Raw genomic sequence first — 17,236 nt, forward strand, 5'->3', positions numbered from 1 at the left:
GCTACTCGTACGGACCCGTACGGATTACTCTGGAGGCTATTCGTACGGGACTAGGATCTGTACGCTAATAACTGTCGCTGATTGGCCGATTAACGCCGCGCATGCGTACAGAGGTGCACGACTTAGAAAATTCAAGGAAAGTGTGGAGAAAAATAGCGGATAGAGCGAGACTCGAACCCGGGCCAGTAAATTACTAGCGCAGTATCATACCATTAGACCACCGAGCTCGGACAGTCGATCGAATGTTTTAACTACATATGGCCTCACCTTACCCTAACCCTATCCCTTCCCGTACACATAATTCCAGAGTTATCCGACGGGTGCGTACGAATAGCCTACGGAATTATTCGTACGCGTCCGTACGAGTAGCCACTTCGACTTCGTTACATTATTATCAGACAGAGTTCAACATTTAATTTAAAAACTGTTAGTAGTTGAATCTGATAGAAGATGATTTTTATGTGACAAAACTCAGTGGAAAACATGTTGAAATAATAATCAGCAGGAATGCAACAGAAACCCACGAAACAGTCAGTAAAAGTAGTAAAGCGACTGAAGTTGTTGAGTAGTTTGTTACCGTCGTTAGACCCCTTGTTATTTAATCATATACATTATAGACACGGTGAACACCCCCTAACTTAGTCATCTAACTTAATCACCTTTTGATGTTATTGGTAGCAAGTATTTCGAATCGGATCGAATATATATAAGAAATAGTTCTTGTCATTCAATGAAATCAATTCAATTCAAAATGACAGCCAACATAAATGCAGGATGTTAGAGAAGGGTCATTCTTAAGAATCCGCAGACCTGCCCTGAGAGGCGACATGGCTTCTCAGGGCAGGAACCTGCCCTGAGAGGCCATTGGCGCAATTAAGCAGTATAAATGGAAAACTCGGCTATAATTCTGATGAAACGGCGAACTATTTCGCCGATGTTTGCATGCACATTGTCGAGTATCATGAAATTAAATGGATTAAAATGAAATAGATTAAATGTATTGATATATCGATACTTAACAAATAAACGAAAGTAATATTTCAATTAAAATTCATTCATAATAAGAAATGTATTTTTAAAAAGTCATGTAGTAACCGACGACGGAAAGTTATGGGGATTATATAAATTTCAAAGCATTAATTTAATCATTCAAATATCCTATAGGCCTACATAAACAATTTGTGTCGTCCACTGATATAAGTGCGTTTCAATATGCTGTATATTCTTATTCAACTGTGAATTTTTTGGGGGTTTCTACTGCTTTCGCAGCAACTCTATTGTAATTCTGCTGATCATATTTTTCTTCGGGGTAAGGGTTGGTTGATCATATGTCATATTATTTTTTCGTTAGGTTAATTACCTAAGCGCAGGCCAACTTTTATCAGTTTTATACTTTATCTAATGACAATGGCATAATTATAGTTGCCACAAGCAATAAGGCATACACAATTAAATCTAATCTGATCAGCCCTGCGGGTGCAATTATATACGTAGTCTACTGTCGTCAACCTGCCCTGAAAGGCCAGTTTAACTACTGCAGTTTGAGTTCTGCAGATCACCTGCCCTGAGAGGCCAGTTCAACTGCTGCAATTTGACTTCAGATATCAACCTGCCCTGAGAGGCCAGTTCAACCTGCAGATTGACTTCCGATGTCAACCTGCCCCGAGAGGCCAGTTTCATTCTGCAGATATCACCTGTCCTGAGAGGCCAGTTTCATTCTGCAGATATCACCTGTCCTGAGAGGCCAGTTTAACTGATGCAGTTTGACTTCTGCAGATCACCTGCCCTGAGAGGCCAGTTTCATTGCTGCAGTTTGACTTCTGACACCAACCTGCCCTGAGAGGCCACTTTCATTCTGCAGAAATCAACCTGCCCCGAGAGGCCACTTTCATTCTGCAGAAATCAACCTGCCCTGAGAGGCCAGTTCAACTGCTGCAGTTTGACTTCCGATATCAACCTGCCCTGAGAGGCCAGTTCGACTGCTGCAGATTGATTTCCGATATCAACCTGCCCTGAGAGGCCAGTTTAACTGCTGCAGTTTAGTTCTGATATCAACCTGCCCTGAGAGGCCAGTTTCGTTCTGCAGAAATCAACCTGCCATGAGGCCAGTTTTGATTCTGCAGAAATCAACCTGTCCTGAGAGGCCAGTTTCATTCTGTAGATATCACCTGCCCTGAGAGGCCAGTTCAACTGCTGCAGTTTGACTTCCGATATCAACCTGCCCTGAGGGGCCATTTGTTGCAAGTGCATTCATATCTATTGATGCAAACAATGTATAGAAATACGTATGCAATTGTAACACAAAAAAGTGAAGTGCAAAGAAATTGGTCGAAGAAACATAGCACGTTAATTGTAAATTATAGATTACAAATAAAAACAGCGCCGCTTGGAATCATATAATTTAATTGTTACAAAAACTTGTATCATCGTTATCATTAATTACCTAACATAGCAGCAAAATACTATTCCTGAGAATAATTGTGATTTTTCTTCTTCATTAAGTTATAGATGAAATTTTTGATGATGTTTTGATAAGAAATGTTCCCACAGAAAAAAGTTTTTTTCATTTCTTTATTTCTATGAAAAATATTAGTATTTTTTAATTTGTTTCTGAAAAATACCAATTCTAATTCTATTTTCTTATATATTTCAACAAAAATTCATATTTTGATTTTAGTTGTAACTTTTGTTTCCCTATCGTCTTGACTTATTAACTGTTTTAGCTTAATATGATTAAAAGCATTTGTATTTCTTAATTTATTTCTATAGAATACAGCGTAGTCTTCTATTGTATGATCGAAAACTTTAGTTTGAATCTCGAATATCCCGATCACCTTGCCACCATTTCAGCTCTCTGTTGAATGGGTTTTCATTTTCTATTGATTCAAACGACTGGCCTCTCAGGGCAGGTTCCTGCCCTGAGAAGCCATGTGGCCTCTTAGGGCAGGTTCTGGAAATTCTGCAGAATGACTCATATTGGATGTTAACCGAAAACCACGATCCACCAATTCAATCCAATATGCATTTATTGTTCCCAATCGATGACGGAATCATGAGTCAAAAGCGAGGCATAGAGAATACTAACGGAGAACTTAAAACTGATAAAAGATTGGTTAGTAAAAAAAGGAAGGATAAGAAAAGAGAAAAGCTACAAAAAGAAGTCGTCGTGCATTGCATCGCTGACTGAGGACTGACTTAGACAGACTCAATACGATAAAGTATTGAATTGGCTATTGAGCAACGCCGCCAACAGCCGTTGGGAATGGCAGCGGCGGAAATATAGTGAAATGAAAAGAAAGAATCGATTTCCTAGAAAATGGTTTCATAAACCTAGAAAGCTTCATTTGGGCCTACTAGAGTACCGGTACTTTATCTTTTGACAAAGCGGCCGTGGGTGGACTATCGTCCGATGTTTACGCTATGGCACCGTGAGGAATATGGGTATGGGAACGATAACCACACTCAAACGTGGTGAACGGACAATAAGATAAAAACCCACTATCTACAGATTAAAAGAATTTAAAAACAAGAATTTACTTATTCAATCTAAAATATATAGAATAAACGACGTTTCGATCTCACCCTAGAGACCAGTAATAGGGGTAATGGGCTTTCAAGCCAAAGGTCGAACGGTCGAGCTCATAAAAAATGAAAAATATGAAAATAATAACAATTTCTACTTGAATTAGTCGCGAAACTCATAAAAAAATGAAAAATAATTCTCACACACTCGAATTTATTTTTCATTTTTACTCGCTAGAAAAAAGTGTGAGTAAAGTGTGAGTGAAATAAATTCGAGCGTGTGAGAATTATTTTTCATTTTTTTATGAGTTTCACTCCTAATTCAAGTAGAAATTGTTATTATTTTCATGTTTTTCATTTTTTAATGAACTCGACCATTCAACCTTTAACCTGAAAGCCCATTACCCCTATTACTCTTAAAATATTCATATACATGAATAAAATATATATGAATAACATATAAATTGATAGATTATTCAATATAAAAGTGTGAGTGAAATAATTCATATTTAAAACATTGAATATTTATATTTGAATGAGTTTTAATAAAAGTTTTGTTATTAAAATGAAGACAGAAGAAGAAGAACCCAACTTTAAAATCGAAATCAATGAAACCAATAAATCATTTTCACAGTTTAACATTAAAAATTATATTTCAGCAACAAATCTAGTGTCCGCAAGGTATTATAAAATTGATGACATTACTATGATTAATCAAATATCATCAAATGGAACATATTTAATTACTGAACTGATAGATACTTTTGATAATGGCGTTAAAAATCCTAAAATGTTCAATACAGTTTTTAATTTTAAAGGAACTTTAGATGAAAACATAATTAATATTCTTAAAACTCCTTTCAATGAAAGAAATGATGATATAATACTTTCAAAAGATTACAATGATTTGATTAACTTAAGAATTGAAAAAAGACAATTATATTATTTCAATTTTGATAATAAACAAATTATCTATAATGAAAATTCATCAAATATTGGCATTCAATGTGAATTAGATAATGAAAAATCATTTAAAGATATTGCAGTTCAATGTAAATTAGATGATGAATTTAGAAAATTCAATCCTAATGAAAAAGTGCATTGTTATTGCGGAGGTAAATATTTAAAATCACATAAATCAAAGCATTATGAAACAATTAAACATAAAAACTGGTGTAAAGAGTAACAATTCTACATTATAATTATTTAATTGAGTTAAATGTTTTAAATATCTAATAGACTGTTAAAATGATAAATTGTTCGACTGTTGAAATGATAAGACAGTTGAAATGATAAATTGTTTGACAGTTGAAATGATAAATTGTTTGACAGTTGAAATGATAAATTGTTTGACAGTTGAAATGATAAATTGTTTGACAGTTGAAATGATAAATTGTTTGACAGTTGAAATGATACATTGTTCGACTGTTGAAATGATAAGACAGTTGAAATGATAAATTGTTTGATAGTTGAAATGATAAATTGTTTGACAGTTGAAATGATAAATTGTTTGACAGTTGAAATGATAAATTGTTTGACAGTTGAAATGATAAATTGTTTGACAGTTGAAATGATAAATTGTTCGACTGTTGAAATGATAAGACAGTTGAAATGATAAATTGTTTGACAGTTGAAATGATAAATTGTTTGACAGTTGAAATGATAAATTGCTTGACAGTTGAAATGATAAATTGTTTGACAGTTGAAATGATAAATTGTTTGACAGTTGAAATGATAAATTGTTTGACAGTTGAAATGATAAATTGTTCGACAGTTGAAATGATAAATTGTTTGACAGTTGAAATGATAAATTGTTTGACGGTTGAAATGTTAAATTGTTTGACGGTTGAAATGATAAATTGTTTGACAGTTGAAATAATAAATTGTTTGACGGTTGAAATGATAAATTGTTTGACGGTTGAAATGATAAATTGTTTGACAGTTGAAATGATAAATTGTTTGACAGTTGAAATGTTAAATTGTTTGGTTGTAAATTTAATTGTTATTTGATTTAATCATTTAAAAGTTTAATATTTTTAAAATGATTATAAAATATTTAATTAAAAACTAGCAAATATTTTATAAACTGTTTAATTTTTCTCTTAAATAAATGGATGGTTTCATCCCAACTGGGAAAAGTGATTTGAAACATTATTTAGCAGCAGGCGGATTAATATTATAGAAATCAAAAAGATTTAAATAAAAAAACAATAAGTTACTTTATCTAATACTAACTTATTTAACTTATTGTTTTTTTATTTAAATCTTTTTGATTTCTATTCGCACTATTGGTTAACAAGAATTGACTAGAATTCAAATAGATTTAACAAGAAATTCAATAACTTTAACTGTTAGTATCACTCTTGTATTATTTCATTGTTTCTCTTATTGAATAAGCCAACTAACTAATATCACTCTTGTATTATCCTAGTAAAATGTAAAGAATTTAAAATATCATACTTGAATGAATTAAAACATAAATTACTTCTGTTACTTCATTTTCAGAAATAAAGCATAATATGTATTTAATACCATTAATACGTATTTAATACCATTAATACGTATTTGATACGTATTTAATACGTATTTGATACATTGATACCTCAACCCCCTTTTTTAACATAAATATAATTTACTCATTTTCATACATTTCAACTAATATATTTTATATTTTCAGCTAATTTAACAGTCAATTTCTTATTTTGATTCATATAATTTTTCATCAAGTTCGTGAAGATACATGTGATTCCTTAATGATTTTTTATTTTTATATCTTTTATTGCATATTTCACAGCTTTTAATATTATTCAATCTATCTGAAATATAATTCATATTTTCTACTAATTCAGTGTATCTAATTTTACAGCAATCATAGAATTCTAACAACTGTTTTATAGTATAAACTGAGAATGAAAATAAACCTGTAAGCATAATAATTGATTTAATATTCTGTTGATTTTTATATATTAGATGTAATATTTCTAATACCTTATTTTCACTCATTTTTATAGACAAAATATATAGAATAAATTAAATTAAAAGATGTTGTTTTAATCCTCTAAATCATTTTCTAAATTAACTTTTCTATTGTTATTCTTTCTGTGATTGTTTCCATTTAACTTCTTTAATTTCTTGCTCAATTTTATATTTTCATTCATCAAATCCTTACTGATATTTTCATAATAAAAGAAAAGCGCAGCCAATATTAATCCGCCTGCTACTAAATAATGTTTCAAATCACTTTTCCCAGTTGGGATGAAACCATCCATTTATTTAAGAGAAAAATTAAACAGTTTATGAAATATTTGCTAGTTTTTAATTAAATATTTTATAATCATTTTAAAAATATTAAACTTTTAAATGATTAAATCAAATAACAATTAAATTTACAACCAAACAATTTAACATTTCAACTGTCAAACAATTTATCATTTCAACTGTCAAACAATTTATCATTTCAACTGTCAAACAATTTATTATTTCAACTGTCAAACAATTTATCATTTCAACTGTCAAACAATTTATCATTTCAACTGTCAAACAATTTATCATTTCAACCGTCAAACAATTTAATATTTCAACTGTCACACAATTTATCATTTCAACTGTCAAACAATTTATCATTTCAACTGTCAAACAATTTAACATTTCAACTGTCAAACAATTTATCATTTCAACTGTCAAACAATTTATCATTTCAACTGTCTTATCATTTCAACAGTCGAACAATTTATCATTTCAACTGCCAAACAATTTATCATTTCAACTGTCAAACAATTTATCATTTCAACTGTCAAACAATTTATCATTTCAACAGTCGAACAATTTATCATTTCAACGGTCGAACAATTTATCATTTCAACTGTCAAACAATTTATCATTTCAACTGTCAAACAATTTATCATTTCAACTGTCAAACAATTTATCATTTCAACTGTCAAACAATTTATCATTTCAACTGTCAAACAATTTATCATTTCAACTGTCAAACAATTTATCATTTCAACCGTCAAACAATTTATCATTTTAACCGTCAAACAATTTATCATTTCAACTGTCAAACAATTTATCATTTAAACTGTCAAACAATTTATCATTTCAACTGTCAAACAATTTATCATTTCAACTGTCTTATCATTTCAACAGTCGAACAATTTATCATTTTAACTGTCAAACAATTTATCATTTCAACTGTCAAACAATTTATCATTTCAACTATCAAACAATTTATCATTTCAACTGTCAAACAATTTATCATTTTAACAGTCTATTAGATATTTAAATCATTTAACTCAATTCAATAATTATAATGTAGAATTGTTACTCTTTACACCAGTTTTTATGTTTAATTGTTTCATAATGCTTTGATTTATGTGATTTTAAATATTTACCTCCGCAATAACAATGCACTTTTTCATTAGGATTGAATTTTCTAAATTCATCATCTAATTTACATTGAACTGCAATATCTTTAAATGATTTTTCATTATCTAATTCACATTGAATGCCAATATTTGATGAATTTTCATTATAGATAATTTGTTTATTATCAAAATTGAAATAATATAATTGTCTTTTTTCAATTCTTAAGTTAATCAAATCATTGTAATCTTTTGAAAGTATTGTATCATCATTTCTTTCATTGAAAGGAGTTTTAAGAATATTAATTATGTTTTCATCTAAAGTTCCTTTAAAATTAAAAACTGTATTGAACATTTTAGGATTTTTAACGCCATTATCAAAAGTATCTATCAGTTCAGTAATTAAATATGTTTCATTTGATGATATTTGATTAATCATAGTAATGTCATCAATTTTATAATACCTAGCGGACACTAAATTTGTTGCTGAAATATAATTTTTAATGTTAAACTGTGAAAATGATTTATTGGTTTCATTGATTTCGATTTTAAAGTTGGGTTCTTCTTCTTCTTTCTTCATTTTTATAACAAAATTTTTATTAAAACTCATTCAAATATAAATATTCAATGTTTTAAATATGAATTATTTCACTCACACTTTTATATTGAATAATCTATCAATTCATATGTTATTCATATATATTTTTATTCATGTATATGAATATTTTAAGAGTAATAGGGGTAATGGGCTTTCAGGTTAAAGGTTGAATGGTCGAGTTCATTAAAAAATGAAAAACATGAAAATAATAACAATTTCTACTTGAATTAGGAGTGAAACTCATAAAAAATGAAAAATAATTCTCACACGCTCGAATTTATTTCACTCACACTTTACTCACACTTTTTTCTAGCGAGTAAAAATGAAAAATAAATTCGAGTGTGTGAGAATTATTTTTCATTTTTTATGAGTTTCGTGACTAATTCAAGTAGAAATTGTTATTATTTTCATATTTTTCATTTTTTATGAGCTCGACCGTTCGACCTTTGGCTTGAAAGCCCATTACCCCTATTACTGAGACCATCGTCAGGTGTGAGACAGATCTTGGCGGCAAATATTTAAAATCACATAAATCAAAGCATTATCAGACAATTAAACATACCAATTATGGAAAGAATAATAATTCTATATTGAAATAAGATTAAGCTGTATGAGTAATTGGAAAATTTCTGAATATATAATAGTTAAAACATGAAACGTGAAATCAGTTAATGAATAACTGTTAAACTGTTAGACTGTTAACAGTTATTCATTAACTAATATCACAATGTTTTAACTATTATACATTTGAAATTTTCCAATTACTCATACAGCTTGATCTTATTTCAATATAGAATTATCATTCTTTCCATAATTGATATGATTCATTTTCTGATAATGCTTTGATTTATGTGATTTTAAATATTTGCCGCCACAATAACAATACACTTTCTCATTAGGATTAAACTTATTAAATTCATTATCTAAATCACATTGAATTCCAATATTTGATGAATTTTCATTATAGATGCTTTGTTTATTATCAAAATTAAAATTATATAATTGTCGTTTTTCAATTCTTAAGTTTATTATATCATTGTATTCTTTAGAAAGTATTAAATCATAATTTCTTTCATTAAAAGGAGTTTCAAGAATATTTATTGTGTTTTTATCTAAATTACCTTTACAATTTAAAACTGTATTGAATACTTTAGGATTTTTGACGCTATTATCTAAAGTATCTATTAGTTCAGTAATTAAATATGTTTCTTTTAATGATATTTGATTAATCATAGTAATATAATCGATTTTATATTGGCTTCCATACACTAAATTTGTTGCTGAGATATAATTTCTAATGTTAAATAATGAAAATAAGTTATCAGTTTCTTTGATTTCGATTTTTTGAATTTAGGTTCTTCTTCTTCTGTCTTTATTTTTATAACAAAACTTTTATTAAAACTCATACAAATATAAATATTTAATGTTAAAATATGAATTATTTCAATCACACTTTACTCACACTTTTTATGTTTTAAAATCAAGAATCTAACGCATATAAATATAAATATTCAATGTTTTAAATATGAATTATTTCACTCACACTTTACTCACACTTTTTATGTTTAAAATTGATATTTTCATCAAATCGTTAATTACTCGTTACTTTTTATTTTATTCCACTCATCACTCACACTTTACTCACACTCGAAATCTATGATATTCATATAAATAATGTTCATTTATATGAAATTATTAGAAGTAATGGGGAAAGTGTTGTTTCATATCAGAGGTTGAAGGGGAGAGTGAGCTCGACCTTTCGACCTCTGGTATGAAACAACACTTTCCCTATTACTAACGGTGCGAAAAGTAGCCCTACCGGTACGTTTACGAAAAAAAATTAAAAACATTTCCAGAAGGGCAACTTGAGTTTTTGTGATGTTGTGGTCCAAAATCTGTGCCAGTTTAGGATTGCGTGCCTACCAGATCAGATTCAGATTTTTCCCCTAAGATTTTCTATTAGTCAAGGACAACCTGAAAATTTGAGGGGGATCTATAGGCCCCTAAACCCCCGTCTCAATCGTTATCCGCCCTTCCTCAATCCACAATTATAGTGCTGTCTATCTGAAAGCACCTCTTTCTAGAATTTGAATCATCAGGATGAGCCTCCACCTCACAACGATTCGAAATGACTCAGGGGCGAGGCCAGGATTTTCTAAATGTGGGGGGTCCGTTAGGGTTGCCTAGGCCCCTCGCTAATAGAATTTGAGAAAAACCGTTTATGCGTAAGGTTTTCAAAAGGTTTAAAAAAGGGCCTGTATCCTTTTTCGTTTGAAGAATATTTTGGGGCCCAAATAAAGGGGAATTCCTAAATGTTTTCACGTGGTTCAAGCGGTATATAGGGCTGTCCCTGGGATGGATCCAGCGTCAAAGGCAGAGGTATCCAGGCCCTGTTTCTAAACTTCGCTACAATCTCGTCGTTCACATACACAATGATTTTCTAGATTATCTAGAATTGGCAACGCAGCTAATCGCCTCAACAATTTTTGTATTTTTCCAATTTTTTCAATCGCAATTTGGATCTTTCTTCAGAAAATAATACTTCCGGAATGAGAGAGGATGGAAATTTCAAGGAATTTTAGGGGAGGGTCCCGGATCCCCATCAGGCCCATACAGAGAATTCTTTTGGGGAGTTCTTATTGGGGGGGGGGGGGGCAATGGCACCAAAACGGCACCAAGATAGCGATTGATCAATTTGAAAGATTTTTTCTGTTTCTTTTTTCATTTTTACTGACCAGTAGAAAATTTACAACATTCCAGAAAACAAGGTTGAATGGGCGAAAATTCACTTTTGTTGATAGGTGTGGTTTTGCTACACTGTTGGTTGTAAGATAATATAACAATACATGCGATTGGAAATTTCTGCTCATTGGAACTGGTACCGGTCAAAAGAGGGTTAAAACTGCCGGTCGCCGAACAAGAATGAACGACAAGACTGAACTTGAACCTTTGGTGACATTGACATTGAGAGACGACTTAAACGAAAACGACTCAACATCCGACCTACGCGTATATTCAAGTTGTGAAGAAAGAGGCAAAGAATAGAAACAAAGAATAGAACATGTGTGTCGAGAGTCGTTGATTCATAAGGTAAGTTGTGTAAATGTAAAATGCGCTCGTGTGCGGGGGCCTTAAGACCTTGATACACGAATACGAAACTATAATCCAATCCAAGATCAAACACGAGAAACCAAACATAAACTCCAGTAACAAACTCGCTTCATTACAATTCCCCCTTTTAGAAATGCCTTTGAATGTTTATGGCTATGAGCTTGTCTGTCAACTGGACAGAAACATGTGCACATTATTGGTTAATACTAACGATTAAGGTCAGGGGTCGGGGATTGGTTTAACTATAAACCACTGTTATTTCTGAGTGAAAAAATCATTATATAAAAAAAACATGATTACTACATGTATCGTGTATAGAAACTGCATCAACTTCCATTTTTGCAGAAACCTGATACTTGAAAATCTAACGATCCGAGCCAATTAGTTTATTAAATGTGAAATTCAATCACGAATTCGTCTGCGTGAGATGTGGGAGCAGAACGAATCAACCAGCTCAGCCGCGCAGACTACAGTGCAGTTACTGGCAGTCGACTGCTCGTACAGCACTGATGGATTCTTCATGGCTATCATTCGACTCACTGGTGGAACTCTAATAACTTTAATGGGAATCATTTTCAATATTTTCAGTATAATAGTATTACGAAGGCAACCAGTGATTTCCGTATCCACCCAATTACTCATATACCTCGCGTACACGGATATCGCATTTTTGTTATGTCGCGGTATTCGAGAACCGCTTCGGTATTGGGTCGGTTGGGCCGTCGAGGGTGACTTCATCTTTCGGCAAAAAGTCCATCCGTATCCGCGATTCCGGCATATACCGGAAATCCTTTATGTCCAACCGGATATATATCTGTCGATTGATTTTTTACGCTACGCAACACACGTCTCACGGAACTGGTTGACTGTTTTAATCAGCGTTGAAAGGGCCGTATCGCTCGCGTTTCCATTTTTCGCCCGAGCTAAGATAACGAAACGCCGAGTTTTATACGCGCATATCTTAACATCTATGATTGTGTCGTCTGTTTATTTACCGCATATTTACGGGTTATGTCATTATGTCGATTTCGTTGGTTATGATATGTGCACAGGTCAACCCGTGAGAGGTATTTTACATACGTTTAATGTTTGGGATCGATGGAAATCGGTAAATAGCACGTATTTGAGTCCGGCAATTAAAGAAGTGCTACCTTTCACGATTATCGTAATTTTGAATGTCTACATCGTAGCAAAAGTCCGTCAAATTTCACGAAATCAGAAAAAGATGACGGCAAAAGAAAGTGAATTAGTAGATTCTATGAAGGCTATTCGTTTGACTGTAGCCGTTTCAGTAATATTTTTGGTATTTGAACTGCCCAGTTCGTTTCAAAGTTATCAAAAATTTATCAGACTTTTCGTCGATATACAGAGAGTTACTTTTCACGGAACATCGAAAAATGTGCAGAGATTTTTCGCCGAATTATTTCCGATCGCGGACTCGTCTGCGAATTTTGTCATTTACTGTTTGGTGCACGATCGCTTTAGACAAACGGCAAAAAAACTGCTGAGTAGACGATGTACGTATAGGGGTGCCACACGTCCATATTGACGCCGGGCCGTCCATAACGGCAAAAACATTTGAAAAAAATAAACTGTTCAATTGTCTTAAGCGCTGTTGATTTTTAATCCTGGATCTCGATATGCGTCCGCGAATTCTGGATTTATCAGAAGGTTGAAAACTAATTGTGGTTTTAAGTCCGTTCTTCAGTTGAACAGCGCATGAAAGATATTCATTGTCAAAATTGGCTGAATGGAATATCTGCGTCTAATAAAGGAATCCAGGAAGAAAGACACTCTAAATATTTGGATGGATATATGAAAGCTGTGGGTACTGGAGTGTGTAATGGGTAGTGTAGTGTGATCTGTGTGCATTTGTGGCCAGCACACAGATCACATTGTTCAACGGGGTTTGGTCCAGGACTCGCGAGATTTTCAACAACACGGAAGTAACGTGTAATAAATGATGACTTGAATTGCATGACTACCTACCACCCCTCATTATTGTTGGAAAACTAAACGTTCGGCACTGACTAAAAATTAGTAATAACATTTTAGAAATGGCCAGAATTTTAACTTAGGTTCTATCTCATTTTTATTTTACAATTGCGATTGGTATAATTTTTTTTAAACGGCCGTTTAGGCTTCATGTTTCGTCTGCAATTCACTGCAAATAGTTACGCAACCACGCACATTTCAGTGTTTTTGGCAGCTGTACACTCAATCGGCACCGTTCGTGACTAGCTTCACTGCGGAATTATCATTAATTAACATCGCCATATCACATCATCAACTTATATTGTGCCATAAAACCCTAACAGCCGAAATAATTGAAATGCACACACGATTTCTATCATTGAAAATTGAGAGAGTGGCCATGTTTGTGTTTGCTGCTTCGCGTAAATCCCGCGCGGAGTGGGGCCGATACGTCCAGGTAATAAAGCCATAGGTAAAAATGCAACAAGTAATAATGCCAGAAGTAAAAATGCCGGAGGTAAAAATGCCAGAGGAAAAATCACACCATATGTAAAAATGCCCAGAGGTAAAAATGCCAGAAGGAAATACGAGGAAAATAAGTGAAGATGTTATTAACATTGTATGGAATTCCTCAAGGGCCATACGACGTACGTGTTACGATTTACGAATTACGAGTTACGTTTTACGAATTACGACTTACGTTTTACGAGTTACTTATACATTCCCTTCAATACGTTACGATTTACGACTTACGTTTTACGAATTACGAGTTAGTTGTTTGGCGTTTCGCTTCAATTTATCGCGAGAATTCAAGGACAAGTGAATTATGAAAAATAAAATTGACACGAGCTTTCATGCGCACTGTATGTGAGGGTGCAATTTTAGCCGAATTTTAATTTTTGTAACGATGATGGATGGCTGTATGCAGCCCAAACGTCGATGGTGTCTTAAAAATGAATACATTTCTATATTGTTGTAAACATAAAAAGACTTTGTTCTAGGGATCGGGATCCTGATGGTCAAATTATATCACCGCCCCGTGTGTTCCGTGAAGTGGCTTTTAAAATCATTTCCAGCTAAGATAGTCTATCATCGTGCAGTGTGTAATTTATTTTTGTCAACATTTGATAGATTTTGACGCCGTACCGACCGGCGGCTGGTCACCGCGCAGGATTGTCTACCGTGATCTCACTATCTACAATAGATACTCTTAATTAAGGCGCGTTCACACGACGAAATTTAGACCGGTCTAAATTTGGCTCGGTCCAATTTAGACCGGACCAAGCGTTCACACGGGCAAAAATACCGTTCCAAATTAGACCGGTCTAGTTTAGACCGGTCTAATTTGGCACGGTCGAAAAGAGCGAACCAGGTCCGAACCAAATTTTGGACCGGTCTAAATATGTGTGTGTGGACAGAAACTGGTACCAGGTCCGGTCTAAATCGTAATTCTGAATCTGTGCGGTAGATGTCGCGACCTCTGCGGTAGCGTGCAAACTTAATTCAATACTCTATAAAATATCTTTCAATTTATTTTCAAGGGATAAATTTAAGAGCCCTTGGTTATCATATATAAAGAAAACCTTTGATGACTGGGGTTTGTCCTGCATTTGGACGCAGCAATTCATGACTAACAGTAAATCTTTTTCAAAACGAATAAAACAGATACTCCGTGACCAGCACCTTCAAGAAACTGTATCTGCCATAAATACTAATCCGATATACACTAACTTTAGGCAATATAAAAATGATATTAGGTTAGAGAAGTATATAATAGAACTTGGTGATGACTTAGGAACTAGTTTCTTTGAATTTAGGGTCGGGTCCTATATTTTACCTGTGAACAAATTTTCAAACCTTCATTTAGACAGAGCCGATAGAATATGCCCCACTTGTAATACTTTAGGTGGCGAATCCCATTTTCTGTTTGACTGTACCTTACTTAACGAACAACGCAAAAACTTTTTGAATTTGAATACCTTTAATACCCTTGATATTCTGAAAAAAACCAACGGTCAACTTAGCTAAATTCATTAAGACCGGCTTAGATGTATATAGATCCCTCCAATAGTATGTATAGTATTGTAAATAGTTGATGTATATAATAGTATATATAGTATTGTAAATAGTTGATGTATATATATTTTGTTACGTTTTCATTCTCTAAATTTTAATCACTTCAGTGTTGTTTTGTAAATATTTGTATATGCATGTGTAATAGTTTTCCTCCATATACCATGGAAATGGTTGAAGTGTAAATAAATCGTAATCGTAATCGTAATCGTGTGAGTCCAGTTTATTAAGTTTTAAATGCTTTTATTACCGTTTATATAATTATTCTTAAGAACTGTTTTTCCTCCCTATATACTATGGGAATGTTTGGAGCGTAATTCGTATTCGTATATCGTGATCATCATCCGTTTTACTGCCGTATTTTGAACCGTGTTTAAACAACATAGAGTTTCAGCATGATAGAATAAAATCGAATTCGCAAAAATGTATAAACTTGACATAGGATCGAATTGGTCAAATGAAGAATGTCTTGCTATACTTCGAATCTGAAAGCAAGACTTCATCCAGGCGCAATTGATTATTTAGCAGATGGCGACATCTTGTGGGCCCGGTGACAAGCTATTTTATCACCGCGTGTCAGAACGCCGTGTGAAGGCTCACCAAAATTTGGTCCGGTCTAAATTTGGACCGGACCAGGTACGGACCCATTTAGACCGGTCTAACTAGTAATCGTGTGAACGCGGCTGTCTGTTTGAAATGGCATTTCGACTTCATTTCGAAACCCGTTCAATGAATAACGCGCCCTTCGGATATCTGAAGCCAATTAGTGAAAATCGTGTACTATATGTAATTCGTAAAACGTTAGTAGAACGAAAAATTTGTAAAATAAAGAGAACCACAAATCTATCAAATAAAGTCTAACATAATTGCAATAAAATCATTGAAATTATTGATATTTTCATTTTGAGATCGTTGGAAATTGGAAAATTAACACATATTCTTATATAATTGTAATCAAAAAGGGAACATAGTCGTGATATACAACACATTTCTAAATTAATGAACATTAACAAATGAATGCACTGAGTTAAAATATTGAATGCACAGTTTAGATAAAACATATCGCTAGGTATAATAATAGGTATGGTAATTAATTTTGTTAACTAATATAAATTTGTCATTCGTTTTTTAATTTATATGATCATAGGAATATGTTTTGTATATCTAAACTGTGCATTCATTACGTAAAATCTAGTGTAAATTAGAATATCAGGTCGAATGTTAAAAGATTCTTCGTTTAATTTCCCTCATATTTCATTCTGGCATTTTTACCTCTGGCATTTTTACTTCTGGCATTATAACCTAATGATTAACAATACACTAAAATCAACTTAATTTTTGGGATCGATGTAGATCAGTAAATAGCACGTATTTGAATCCGGCGATTAAGGTAGTTCTACCTTTCACGATTATCGTAATTTTGAATGTCTACATCGTCGCTTAAGTCCGCCAAATCTCTCGAAATCAGAAAAAAATGACGACAAAAAATGAATTCGTAGATTCTATGAATGCTATTCGTTTGACCGTCGCCGTTTCATTATATTTTTGGTATTTGAACTGCCCAGTTCGTTTAAAAGTTATCAAACATTTATCAGAC

General features: G+C 32.7%; 1 protein-coding gene across 1 annotated transcript in view; it reads right to left on the minus strand.

Annotated features, from left to right (window-relative positions):
• The window catches only part of LOC141898679 (trafficking protein particle complex subunit 11-like), a 44,343-nt gene extending 43,591 nt beyond the window's left edge, over positions 1–752 (minus strand). Inside the window, exon 1 of the mRNA XM_074784714.1 lies at positions 660–752. The gene's annotated coding sequence lies outside the window, so the exon portion shown is untranslated. The remainder of the gene's footprint in view (positions 1–659) is intronic.
• Positions 753–17,236: the final 16,484 nt, after the last annotated feature.

The sequence above is a fragment of the Tubulanus polymorphus genome, chromosome 2, assembly GCF_964204645.1.
Source record: "Tubulanus polymorphus chromosome 2, tnTubPoly1.2, whole genome shotgun sequence".
Classification (NCBI taxonomy): domain Eukaryota; kingdom Metazoa; phylum Nemertea; class Palaeonemertea; order Tubulaniformes; family Tubulanidae; genus Tubulanus; species Tubulanus polymorphus.